The 12,663-nt window shown below is 41.4% G+C and overlaps 1 pseudogene; it reads right to left on the bottom strand.

Moving 5' to 3' along the window:
* Nucleotides 1-4,323: 4,323 nt before the first annotated feature.
* On the bottom strand, nt 4,324-12,663 carry LOC139470471 (uncharacterized; annotated as a pseudogene).

Raw genomic sequence — 12,663 nt, 5'->3', positions numbered from 1 at the left:
TTACACTTGTGTCTGGTCGGTTTGCACCGACTGTTTGATCAGGGAAGTCCGCAGTGTAGAATACCGCCGTCTATCTTATCAGGGAAGTCCGCACAGTGTAGAATACGGCCGTCTATCTGAACAGGAGAGTCCACACAGTGTGGAATACGACCGTCTATCTGATCAGGGAAGTCCGGACAGTGTAGAATACGGCCGTCTATCTGGTCAGGAGGTCCGCACAGTGTAGAATACGGCCGTCTATATGATCATGGAAGTCCGGACAGTGTAGAATACGGCCGTCTATCTGATCAGGGAAGTCCGCACAGTGTAGAATACGGCCGTCTATCTGATCATGGAAGCCCGGACAGTGTAGAATACGACCGTCTACCTGATCATGGAAGTCCGCACAGTGTAGGATACGGCCGTCTATCTGATCAGGGAAGTCCGCACATTATATAGAATATATCCTTCTATCTGATAAGTTCGTCTGTCTGATAAAATATGCCCTACTATCTGATCAGGTCGGTCCACACAGCGTTGAATACGTTCGTCTTTCTAATCAGGGCCACACTCAGAACGCAGAATAAGTTTGTCAGTCTCATTAGGGCGATTTGCACATCATACAATAAATCGTTCAGGGATGTCCGCACCGCGTTGAATACGTTCGTCTATCTGGTCAGGGCGGTTTAAGGGTGAAGAAAATGTCCGGCTCTGATAAAGGCGATTTTAAGCTCACAAATCGAACAATATTGTATGTCAACATCTGTGGCATTTGTTTTATAACGAAGACCAAACAATAACTAAATATCGTTCGGATCAATTATACTAGAGGTTTATAACGGAGACCAAACAATAACTAAATATCGTTCGGATCAATTATACTGGAGGTTAGACTGTTAAAGTGTACATTCTATCTGACATTAAGAGGATGAGGGTACGTATCAGTTGACGTACCATGTCTAATCTTTCAAGTCATGCCATTTATTCCAAGGTTACTTGAAGGTATACGGTAATACTAATTTTGTGAGGCCATGAAATGATTCAGCAGCTGCGTGGGTTAACGTTCTCTCTTGGATTTGGAAGTTGCGCTTTGTAGTCAATTCTGAATGTAAATACAAACGTACACAACTTTCAATTCTGTCATATACAATTCCCCTTTACATTAAGTGTGATTGTTTATAAGCTTGTTGTTTTACGCAGCACTCAGCAATATTCCAGCTCTATGACGGCGGTCTGTAAATAATCGAGTCTGAACCAGACAATCCAGTGTATTGATATCATGAGCATCGATCCACGCAATTGGGATACGATGACATGCATCAACCAAGTCAGCGGGCCTGGCCACCCGATCCCGTTTGTCGCCTCTTACGACAAGCAGAGTCGCCTTTTACGGCAAGCATGGGTTGCTGAAGACCTATGCTACCCTGGATCTTTACGGGTATCACTAATGTATTTCTAGAGTATTACCAGGAATGAAAAAAATATTGTGAATAGTGGAGCAATGTGCCCTAAAACAAGCTTGTTCATTATCAATATTATGACTTTCACACTAATTCTGTAGACGACTGTTTAAAATAGGAGTATTGAAGTACTTATCAAATGGATTCTTTGAGAGAATCCTCAATAACTGTTTGTGATGTGAGAGGTTTACGGCTATCATCTTCCTTGTTGCTAACGGCTCACGTTCGCTTGTACACGACACAGAAATAGCGATGTAAAAAAACAAACCCGACAAAACGAGACTATTGGCATGATATGAATCAGGTATCCGATACAAAAAGTCTGACGGAACTAAACAAAGCTACAGTTGTAAGTTTGAACATTTTTAATCTTCCGAAGGCGAAGAGCGTTGGCCGGGATCGGGACTTTGGCCATCCCTTGGAAGAATGACAGATGTCGGGTGGCGCCTCTGGCTGGCCTGAGCAAACAGGTGCAGTTAAGCAACGTCGGTCTCGGAGAGTAGATAGATGGGTGACCACATTAAGCAGCTTGAGTTTCTAGGGCTTCGGTCCTGCCCCACACTGAAACACATGTACCACATGTGGTGTCTCCTTAGGCAAGTGACTTTGTTCAAAATGTGCCTCTGTTCACCCAGCAGTGAGTGGGTACCCGGTAGGATGAGATGTTAATCTTGTAGCGCCTTACTATGGTATATTGTAAGGGACATTCTCGCGATCTCGCATTCTCGCGATCTCGACCTTTGGAAACGAGCTAAATATGCCCAAAACACGAGAATGCGAGATCGCGAGAACGCGATATTTGGCCAAAATCTCGCGTTCTCGCGATCTCGCATTCTCGTGGTTTTGGTACATGGCATATTTTGTCAAAAGTCGACAACGCCAGAATGCGACATTTGGACATGATGTAAAATATCGCAATCTCGAAATCCAGACTTGCCAAGTTAGACCTAAAAAACACGAAATCGCGAGAACGCGAAAATGCGACATTTCATTTTCTCGCGTTCTCGTGTTCTCGCGTTTAGACGCTGTCCGTGCGCATGCGTAATATCATAAGGTCAAACGCATGCGCTCGTTAGTAGTCCGTTGGTCATGCTTCTGTTATGCTCTTCATTCTCCAAGTAGCATTTAGCCAAATTATGACTTGAGCTTGAAAATGCTATGTAATTTACATACACAAAGTCCTTTGTAGAGTAGAGTAGAGTCCTCTCCCTTTGGTACAGTTTGATATGAACCTTTAAACTAAAACCCTCAACTACTCAATATAATATAACAAAAGAAATTGTGTACATGAATGTCCGATGATAGTGAAAACAAAATATCACTGCCAGTGAGAGAGTAAATATTGCCTAAAGCCACATCAGCAGTATTGCAGCTATTCGCGGCTGCATTGTCAGTTACAGAAATAATCACCGGCCAGTGATATTCTCCATGAGGCAATATCATACACGGCTAGCATATTCATTAAAACAAAATTCTGAAAGAACAATTTGTAGCATTCGGCTAAAATGAGATTGTCCGATGTTTTTGCACCACACCATATTCGCTTCTTTAGGCCATACAAAATTAAGTAATAGATTTTCACCCTCTCCCACCTGACTACAAAACATCCCGCCTTACATTATTATATTGCCTCAAAGTTCCTAGAAATAAAAATATCGCTAATATGTGTGTTCCTACTCCGTACACGTAGCCCTACTGAACACGCATGAAGCATGTGAATCGTATCTTCGACTGCATTTGTACACAGATGCCTTAAATAGTTCGATAAGAAAACAATAAAATGTTAAAAATAACATGCACACCGTCTCCTATGTTTTTTTTAAATACACCGCTTTGAACAATATTTATATATGGGATGGAATGTTTTCAAGAATGGTTCCAAATTCTCGCCGACCGTCATGGTTTGGGGAGACGTGAATAAGCTTGGTCTAAGCCTGTTACTGTCAATAATCGGAAAACTGGATTCGAGAAAGTATTACAAGATTAGATGTAATGACAAATACTCTGAACCTTTTCGACCAAATAGCTTCGTTTTGAGCCAGATTCGAATGGAACTACACTAATTATAGCGGTCCAATCATGAGTGGGTGGTGGTGCTGAAATGGGGTTTAGCGTCGCGTCCAAGATTATTGCACTTATATAGCGACGTGCATGCACGTGTATGTGTGCGTGTGTGTGGCTGCTTGTACTTGTCCGGATTGATGCCGATTTGTAGTACTAGCCCATTGAGATACCAAGCTGCAGTTTAACATGAATACCCCACTCAAACATAGTATATTGACTTCCAACCGACCAGTCCTTGTTTTAGCCCTTTAATACCGAGCACCAGACAGTGTTACAACAAGAACCATTTTTAACCGTCTTTTGGCATGACGCGGCGGGGATCGAACCCCGGACCTTCTGCTCTCCGGGCAGACGCTCTACCACTAGACCACGGAGGCGGTCCATGAGCGAATGAAACGATGAAAAGAGATAGTGACGTCACTTCCTAAACGAAGGTGTGGTGGCTAATAGGTCCAGGATAGAATTGAGATATAGGCTGGATAATCGATGAAAAATGTTTCCCGTTTCATCAAAGAAATCCTCAATGTATTTTTCGTCTGGCGACTATGCTTGTCGTAAGAGGCGACAGACGGGATCGGCTTGCTGACTTGGTTGATGCATGTCATCGATCTCAATTGCGTGGATCGATGCTCATGATATCAGTTACTGGATTGTCTGGTCCATACTCGATTATTGACAGACCGCTCTCATATACCTGGAATATTGCTGAGTGCGGCGTTAAACCACAAACAAACAAAATACTGCTTTTACGTTGACATTTTGAATTAAATCCTGACAACGAACAGCTATGAAGTTTAACATTTTTTATTGTAATGGGTTAACTTTCTGGTAAAATGTTTAGGTTACAGGTTGATGAAAGTAGCATGATGATATTTTTGTTCATGCCTACGTCAAGTGTTCAGACACTTGCAACAACCCTTAGTTTTAAACCAGGTCACGCCATACTCTGATCCACTGGCCCACACTCCGGTGACGTAAGTTGTCTTCACTGAGCACATGCAGAAGTCGCATCCATCTTGTTGCCTGTAACAGGAAGTGTCACGAATAAATCATGTTGAAAGCATCACGTGACAGCTAGAGAGATGAGTGAATCTACCTCACAACTATCTCATAGTAAGTGACAGCGTCAGTACTTCTCTGGTGTGTGTAAACTACCTTTCTGTATTACTCGTGAATACATCTTCAGTACTTCACTAAATGTCCACATGACGTGCCTGCGCACCCTGAATACATCGTCAGTACTTCACTGGTGTGTGTAAACTACCTTTCTATATTACCCGTGAATACATCTTCAGTACTTCACTGAATGTCCACATGACGTGCCTGCGCACCCTGAATACATCGTCAGTACTTCACTGGTGTGTCCACACGACGTTCCTCTATCAACCGTGAAAACATACGACCACATTGCGATATCATGTTTGCCTTCTTTTGCTACACTAATGCATGTATAACTCAGAGCAGTGAAATAATCTCCAAGCCTGAACCCTTCCCTTGCCCTATAGATGTAGGTTCTTAACACGTGTAATGAACTATCTTCACACCACCTAAGCGACCCGTGAAGATCCGGGGTAGAATAGGTCTTCAGCAACCCGTGTTTGTCGTAAAAGGCGACTGTGCTTGTCGTAAAAGGCGACTAACGGGATCGGGTGATCAGGCTCGCTGACTTGGTTGAAGCAAATCATCGATCACAATTGCGTGGATCGTTGCTGATGATATCAATCACTTGATTGTCTGGTCCAGACTCGATTATTTACATACCGCCGTCATATGGCTGGAATATTACTGAGTGCGGCGTTAAACAACAAACAAACAAAACATATTCCCTTGAATCTCATCAGGTGCAGGTTCTTAACTGGTGAAATGAACTATCTTCTAACAGCCTAAACACCACCTAAACACAGCATCCCCAAATAACCAAATACGATCAGAATTTAAACCTGCGATTGGTTGGTTGGTTTGTTGTTTAACGCCGCACTCAGCAATATTCCAGCTATATGACGGCGGTCTGAACATAATCGAGTCTGGACCAGACAATCCAGTGACTGACATCATGAGCATCGATCCACGCAATTGGGATCGATGACATGCATCAACCAAGTCAGCGAGCCTGACCACCCGATCCCGTTAGTCGCCTTTTACGACAAGCATAGTCGCCTTTTACGGCAAGCATGGGTTGCTGAAGACCTATTCTTCCCCGGGACTTGTTTCGACAAACCAGTAACCTTCTTAAAGGTGGATTTAGGAGCTAGAGCAACGGTCAGCGTATCCTGCTTCTGCTAAGCGACGTAACTGAGCTTGGCAGTAGACCATACGAACAATTTGTTCCTTATATCATTGTTAGTTTATATATATTGACATATATTTACATACTTGCATGATTCTGTTCGGAAGAACTGCTTTGCTTTGGCGCCATTTGAATTCTCAAAGACGGCCATTGTCCTATTAACGCCGGTAACATCCACCCAGTATTCGGGCGAGATGTAGGTTTCCTCCCTGCATTAACATAATAATAATAATAATAATAATAACAATAATGATGATGATAATAATAATAATAATAATAATAATAATAATAATAATAATAATTGATTTGTAAAGCGCCTAATATCCATCGGCAGTTGCTCACTGGCGCTGTGACAAAGTTAAAAAGTAATGTCTATGTACATATGCCAACAATCAGGAGATCTACTGAAAAGCTGAAGTGAAGAAGTGGGGTTTGAGGAGAGACTTAAACGTTTCCTTAGAAGCAGAGTTTCTCAGATTCAAAGGCAAAGAGTTCCATAACTGTGGACTGCAAAAGGAGAAGGCACGGTCAGACATAGCAGAAGTAGACAGAGGCTGATACAGTAGAGTTCCACCAGAGGATCGGAGAGCACGCTCTGGAGAGTACAGGGATATAAGATCTTTGAGATAGTCTGGATAGTCGCTATTGTTGAGGCAGTCGTGAGTGATGATACATATCTTATAGTTTATAAGAAAGGAGACTGGAAGCCAAGGTAGTGCTTTGAGGACAGGACTGATGTGATTGGATCACATATTCATATAACATAAACATCTTCGTATAAATATGGAGCAAACGTGTATTTTGTTCAACAAGTTCTGGTAAAGCTTCTTCTGAAAGCGGGAGAGACACTGATTTGGTTTGTTTGTTTGTTGTTTAACGCAATATTCCAGCTATATGACGGCGGTCTATAAATAATCGAGTCTGGAGCAGCAAATCCAGTGATTGACATCATGAGTATCGGTCCACACAATTGGGATCGATGACATGTATGAACCAAGTCAGCGAGACTGACCATCCGATCCCGTAAGTCGCCTCTTTCGACAAGCATAGTCGACTTTTAGGGCAAGTATGGGCAGCTGAAGACCTATTGTACCCCGAATCTTCACGGGTCTCAGATTGGAAATCTGTGAGCCCCATAGCTGGGATCGTTTGATAGAAAGTTTCAGCTCCATGTGGGAGATACCCTCAGTTGACTTTCAGTCAGGTGAGCTAAATGCACTAACGTGATGCTATTATTACTGAGGTTATACCACGAGTGTGTTTTGGGATGGCTTATAACCTGCATCCGGAATAAGCACTGTATCTAACGACCCTTAACATTGAAATTTTCTTGGAATGTGCGCATTAATACATTACGTCTAGGCAGTCGGACAGCGGCAACAGGCAAAATAGTCAAATTTCAACTTGTATTTGACAATGAATTTTGGCATTTTAGGCTATTTCTTTCCATTGATAATGAAATGGTACATGGTATGACGTAAGAATTTTTTCTAGCAGTGTTTGTGTTTTTATTCACCTGTGTGATTTGATCTTTTTTTTTCATTTCTACAAACATTTTTGTTCGGAGATAGGCATAAAGTGGCATCTTGCAAATTCTTTCTGATTAATCTACTCAAGTATAAACTAGGATTAAAGTTTATAGCTTCAAACTCACGTTGTGCAGCAGGCGTTGTGTTCGATTTCTCTCGCTGGTGTAATTGGCACAAAAGGGGACGAGAGAAGAGCAGAACACTGCAGGGACACACTTGTACGGGTCACATTAGGAAATGACGTCACTGGGGTTGAAGGGCGCTCAAGAGCCTCGAACGCTTCCTGTTCTTCCGGAAACCGGAAGTAGCCAGGGAAACGCTGTCTTAAACTTTGTTCCTTTTCTCGTAAATGTGATCTGGGGGGAAATAATATAGTTCATATTCATTATAAATAGACTGCCAGACAAACGAAAGGGTACACTTGCAAATAGTATTTGACCAAATAATTACAAACGTTTTTAAACCGTTACTTGGCTGAAAACAGTCGGCGTAATACGTTAAACTTTCATTTCATTTTTAGCCACCATAATAGGTGCACTCATTCTTCTTTTTTTTTCAACTTAGGCGTTACGTTTTTTTATGTTTAACGCCTCACTCAGCAATATTTCAGCTATATGACGGCTGTTTGTAAATTATCGAGTCTGGACCAGACTATCCAGTGATTGATGTCATGGGCTTCGATGCATGCAATTGGGATACGATGACATACATCAACCAATTCAGCGAGTCTGACCACCCGATTCCGTTAGTCGCCTCTTACGACAAGCACGGGATGCTGAAGACCTATTCTACCTATTCTAACCCGGATCTTCATTGGGCGGGCAGTGGCCAGAATCAGACAATCATGTGACTGAAGTTGTGAACAACGATCCACACGATCAGGGTATGTTGCCCCGCCTCTTTCTCCCAGCATAGGTTTCTGTGGATCTATTCTGAACCGTTTGATGGCGGAAATTCTTTTTTCAATACAATAGTAAATATCAATTAGCTATATGACAGACGTCTTTTGTATCAAGTAAGGATAAGATATTTGGATGAACAACTTCTTCATTACAATTCGGTGTAGGTTCTAACACCGTTGTCAAGCAAGTGATGTACAGATGTACATCATCATCATCATCATCATCATCATCATCATAACGATAATAATAATAATAATAATGATAATAATAATAATAATAATAATAATAATAATAATAGTAGTAGTTCTGTAGCGCAAAATTCCACATCACCGAGGGACATGCTCAATATTTTCCATAGAGCAGAAACATAACAAATCTTGTTCCATCTCATGATCAGGTCTTGGACCGTTTTTTCTTTCATCATAATTAAAAAATTATAATTGATTCTATATTTCCGAAGTTTCAATGTTGAGACAAAAGGTACTCACGTGGCGGAACGGTGTACGAGAACGGACGTCAATGCAATACTGATAAGAAGTAGGACGAGTGACAGGATTGCCTGGAACAACAGTGAGTGAGTGAGTATGTTTTTACGCCGCTTTTAGCAATACACCAGCAGTATCACGGCGTAGACACAAGAAATGGCCTTCACACATTGCACCCATGTCGGGAATCGAACCCGGATCTTCGGCGTGATGAGCGAATGCTTTAACCACTAGGCTCCCCGACCTGGGTTATTTTAAAAATAAATCAACCATATATCCTTGTATCAATTCAGCAGTACATGAAGAATCCGTGATTCCATGGTAACGTTTTAATAATCATTTAACATAAAGGGCAATCAGATATACTTTTCAGTGTTGGTCCCAGGTTATATTTTTTAAAAACATATCTAGGACGTTGTCATTGACGAGCCTTACTATAATCAGTGGTCTGTTTGTTGTACCCATCGTCTTTTCTTCCACTGTCATACGTTCCATTTCTGAAACAAAAACACGTGTGAATATAGTCAATATTTTGACGTGTGTGTTTGTGTGTCTATTTCTGTACAAGTGTGTCTAATTATGTGCGTGTATTTGTGCGTGAGTACTTACGTACATATGTATGTATGTGGGTGCGTTTGCGTCTTTGTGAGTATATGTTAGTGTGTGTTTGTGTCTTTGTGAATGTATGTTAGTGAGTGTATGTTAGTGTTTGTGTTTGTGTCTTTGTGAATGTATGTTAGTGTGTGTGTGTGTGCGTGCGTGCGTGCGTGCGTGTGCGTGTGTGTGTGTGTGTGTGTGTGTGTGTGTGCAGGTGATTGTATTTATCATGTTATGGGTAGGTTTCTTGGCAGGATAAAGGCAACGGATAAAAAAAAACAGTATCAATTTGGATCATTTACGGATAAAGATGCAAATATGAAAGGTCAGGTCGGTACTACTTTCAGTGTTTACAAACAAACATGGCGTCGCCCTTGTCAATAGGGTCAGAATTAACCATCGTGAATCTGGAGAAACTACTGGGATAATTAGCCTGAGATACAGAAAATCAGAGTTTCACTGTGTCTAATTGTGACGTAGCTGAGGCATTTTATTAGAAATTGTTACACTAAGACCGACGATGTGTTTTAGGTATTAAAAATATTTGGTGTCAAAAAGTAAATAAACCGCCGTGGTGACAATAGTGTATTGTTTGTTGTTATTTGAATACATTGTGTTTTGCAGAGATGTCCTATGTAATTATTCTAATCAGGCATAATGTATGGATATGTTTTCTATGCGTAGATAGATACACAGATAATAATAATGATAATAATAATGATGATGATAATAATAATAAAAAAGAACAACAACAACAACGATAACAACCACAACAACGGTAAGCAACAACAGCAACAACAATAACAACCACAACAAGGGTAAACAACAACAAGGGTAAACAACAACAACGATAACAACAGCCACAACAACGGTAAACAACAACAACCACAACAACGGTAAAAAACAACAACGTCATCAACAACGGTAAACAACACCAATCACTACAACGGTGAACAACAACCACCACAACAACGGTAAACAACAACAACCACAACTACGATGACCACAATCACAACAACCTAAAACAACAACAATCACAACGATAATAAACTCATCTAGAGGCAGTGCGTTACAGCTGTGTGTGATGAAGAGATTTAAGACACGACTGTCAGCTGTCGGACGGCCGGGAAGTACGCGGGTGATAAACAGATAAGTATAATGTACAGTGTAGAAGGATGGACAGAGCGACATTACCTTGAGTCCGCTGGGTTGTTCGGGCAGTGCACAACAACTGCTTGTACAATGTCAAGCCATCAGTATTTATTAGACCACACAACAATGCATGTGATACCAAGCGGTTCTTCGCGGGACAGTGTGAGTCAGGCTAATGGCACGTTTAAATGAGGAAGTGAATCTTTATATATTCTAACACTGATGCATCCGGTTGTTCAATCCTCGTTCATTTCCACCCACATAAACACACGATATACATTATCCCGACGCCCACAATGTACCCCTTATTGTTATATTCGTCTATTTTTAACTCTGGGTTTCTGGAGGGGTGTGGTGTGTGTGTGTGAGTGTGGTGTGTGTGTGTGTGTGTGTGTGTGCGTGCGTGCGTGCGTGCGTGCGTGTGTGTGTGTTTTGCTTCGACGAGCCTCCCGATCGTGTCGTAACAACAGTACTACATGCTCAAAGAAATATCGTATACTTGAAAACTGACTTCAATATATATTTGCAATGATGGATCCATAAACTATGAAATGAGTAAAACGTTACAATTCATTATGAGGTGAGGTGAAATGGGGTTACCCTGTCTGGCGCTCGGCATTAAGGGGATAAAACAAGGACTTGTCGGATCGGAGTCAGTATACTGTGTCTGAGTGGGATTTTCATGTTAAACTGCGGCATTGTATCTCAGTGGCCTAGCACTATAAATCGCCATCAGTCCGGACTAGTACAAGCAGCCACACACACACACGAACATGCACGTCGCTATATAAGTGCAATAATCTTGGACGCGACGTAAAACCCACTTTCACCTCACTTAAGATCAAAACCAGTCTCGTTTAAAGCCGGTTACATTTTAAAAACTTAAGAAAAAAATGTACGAGAACAACGCTCTTTCTTCGAATTCCCCGCAGGGCAATGACGAATTGCACTGAACGCTCTCCTGAATCCCGCCCGACAGCGAATTGTAGATCTTCCCTTGAAACATCGAGTCATTTTCCCGAGAATAACTGGCGTGCCCACATCATTCACGGTTGTCTGAACACGCTCTGTTAAACGAGCGATAAACCCACATTGTGAATTGTTATTTCACCTTATAGAATGATGGGTTTGGATCGTTGGCTAAGAAACGTCGACCACGCGATATTTTAAGAATGTCGCAGTATCTATTTGACCGACTACATAGACCTGTTGTCTTCTCACTGACATTGACTTAATCGATGTCCGGGTACCGACATTCAGGTTACTTCAACTATCGTATCATTTTCAACATTTACACTGGGTAGCGCCACGCAACAATACACTGGGTAGCGCCACGCAACAATACACTGGGTCACGGCACAGCTCCAATACAAGAATACGATGTATCGTTACACTGTCAATACATAGAGGTTATCACGCGAGGTTATTTTGGGCTGTGAATATCCTGTATTAAAGATAGACATTTTATTTGACGAGTCTTGGCGAGCTTAATACTTGGTGTCTATTCCTAAGGTATGCAGCATGGCCGAGATTCAAACGTTTGAATTTTACTTTACTGTTCTCGTTAAGTGTATATGTTAGAGACAATTTATAAAATGACTGACATTTTCACTAAGTAATTTTAGAGCGTCCGCCCGGAGAGCGGAAGGGTTACGGGTTTCGATCCCAAACCGCTTCATATCAGAAGACGTTGGAAAATGTTACTTGTTGTTACCCTGTCTGGCGCTCGGAATGGAGGGGCTTAAACAAGGACTGGTCGGCTCGGAGTCAGTATACTGAGTGGGGTATTCATGTTAAACTGCGGCATGGTATCTCAGTGAGCTAGCACTATAAATCAGCATCAGTCGGGACTAGTACAACAGCCACACACACACACACGTGTGTATGCAAGCCGCATTATAAGTGCAATAATCTCACGACCTAATACGCGACGTTAAACCCCATTTCGCCCAACTAAGCAATCTACAAAATGCCGAAATATTTCACTTATTTTACACTTATTTTTATCAATTATTATATTATGAAAACGAATTCCAATATTTTTATCACCCAGTTATTGGAAACGATAGGATCAAAATAAATCAATGAATAATTTGATTTATTTTTGGCTTCTAATGCCAGAATAATTAGTTTATTGGGATGTTTTTAAGCCCTTTTGAACTTCTAAATAACTTACCTAATTGTAAAATGACTGAAATATGTTGGCAT

This window comes from Haliotis cracherodii, unplaced genomic scaffold, assembly GCF_022045235.1.
Source record: "Haliotis cracherodii isolate W230 unplaced genomic scaffold, xgHalCrac1.p SCAF_20, whole genome shotgun sequence".
Lineage (NCBI taxonomy): Eukaryota > Metazoa > Mollusca > Gastropoda > Lepetellida > Haliotidae > Haliotis > Haliotis cracherodii.
This window is presented reverse-complemented; position numbering and strand designations above follow the sequence as displayed.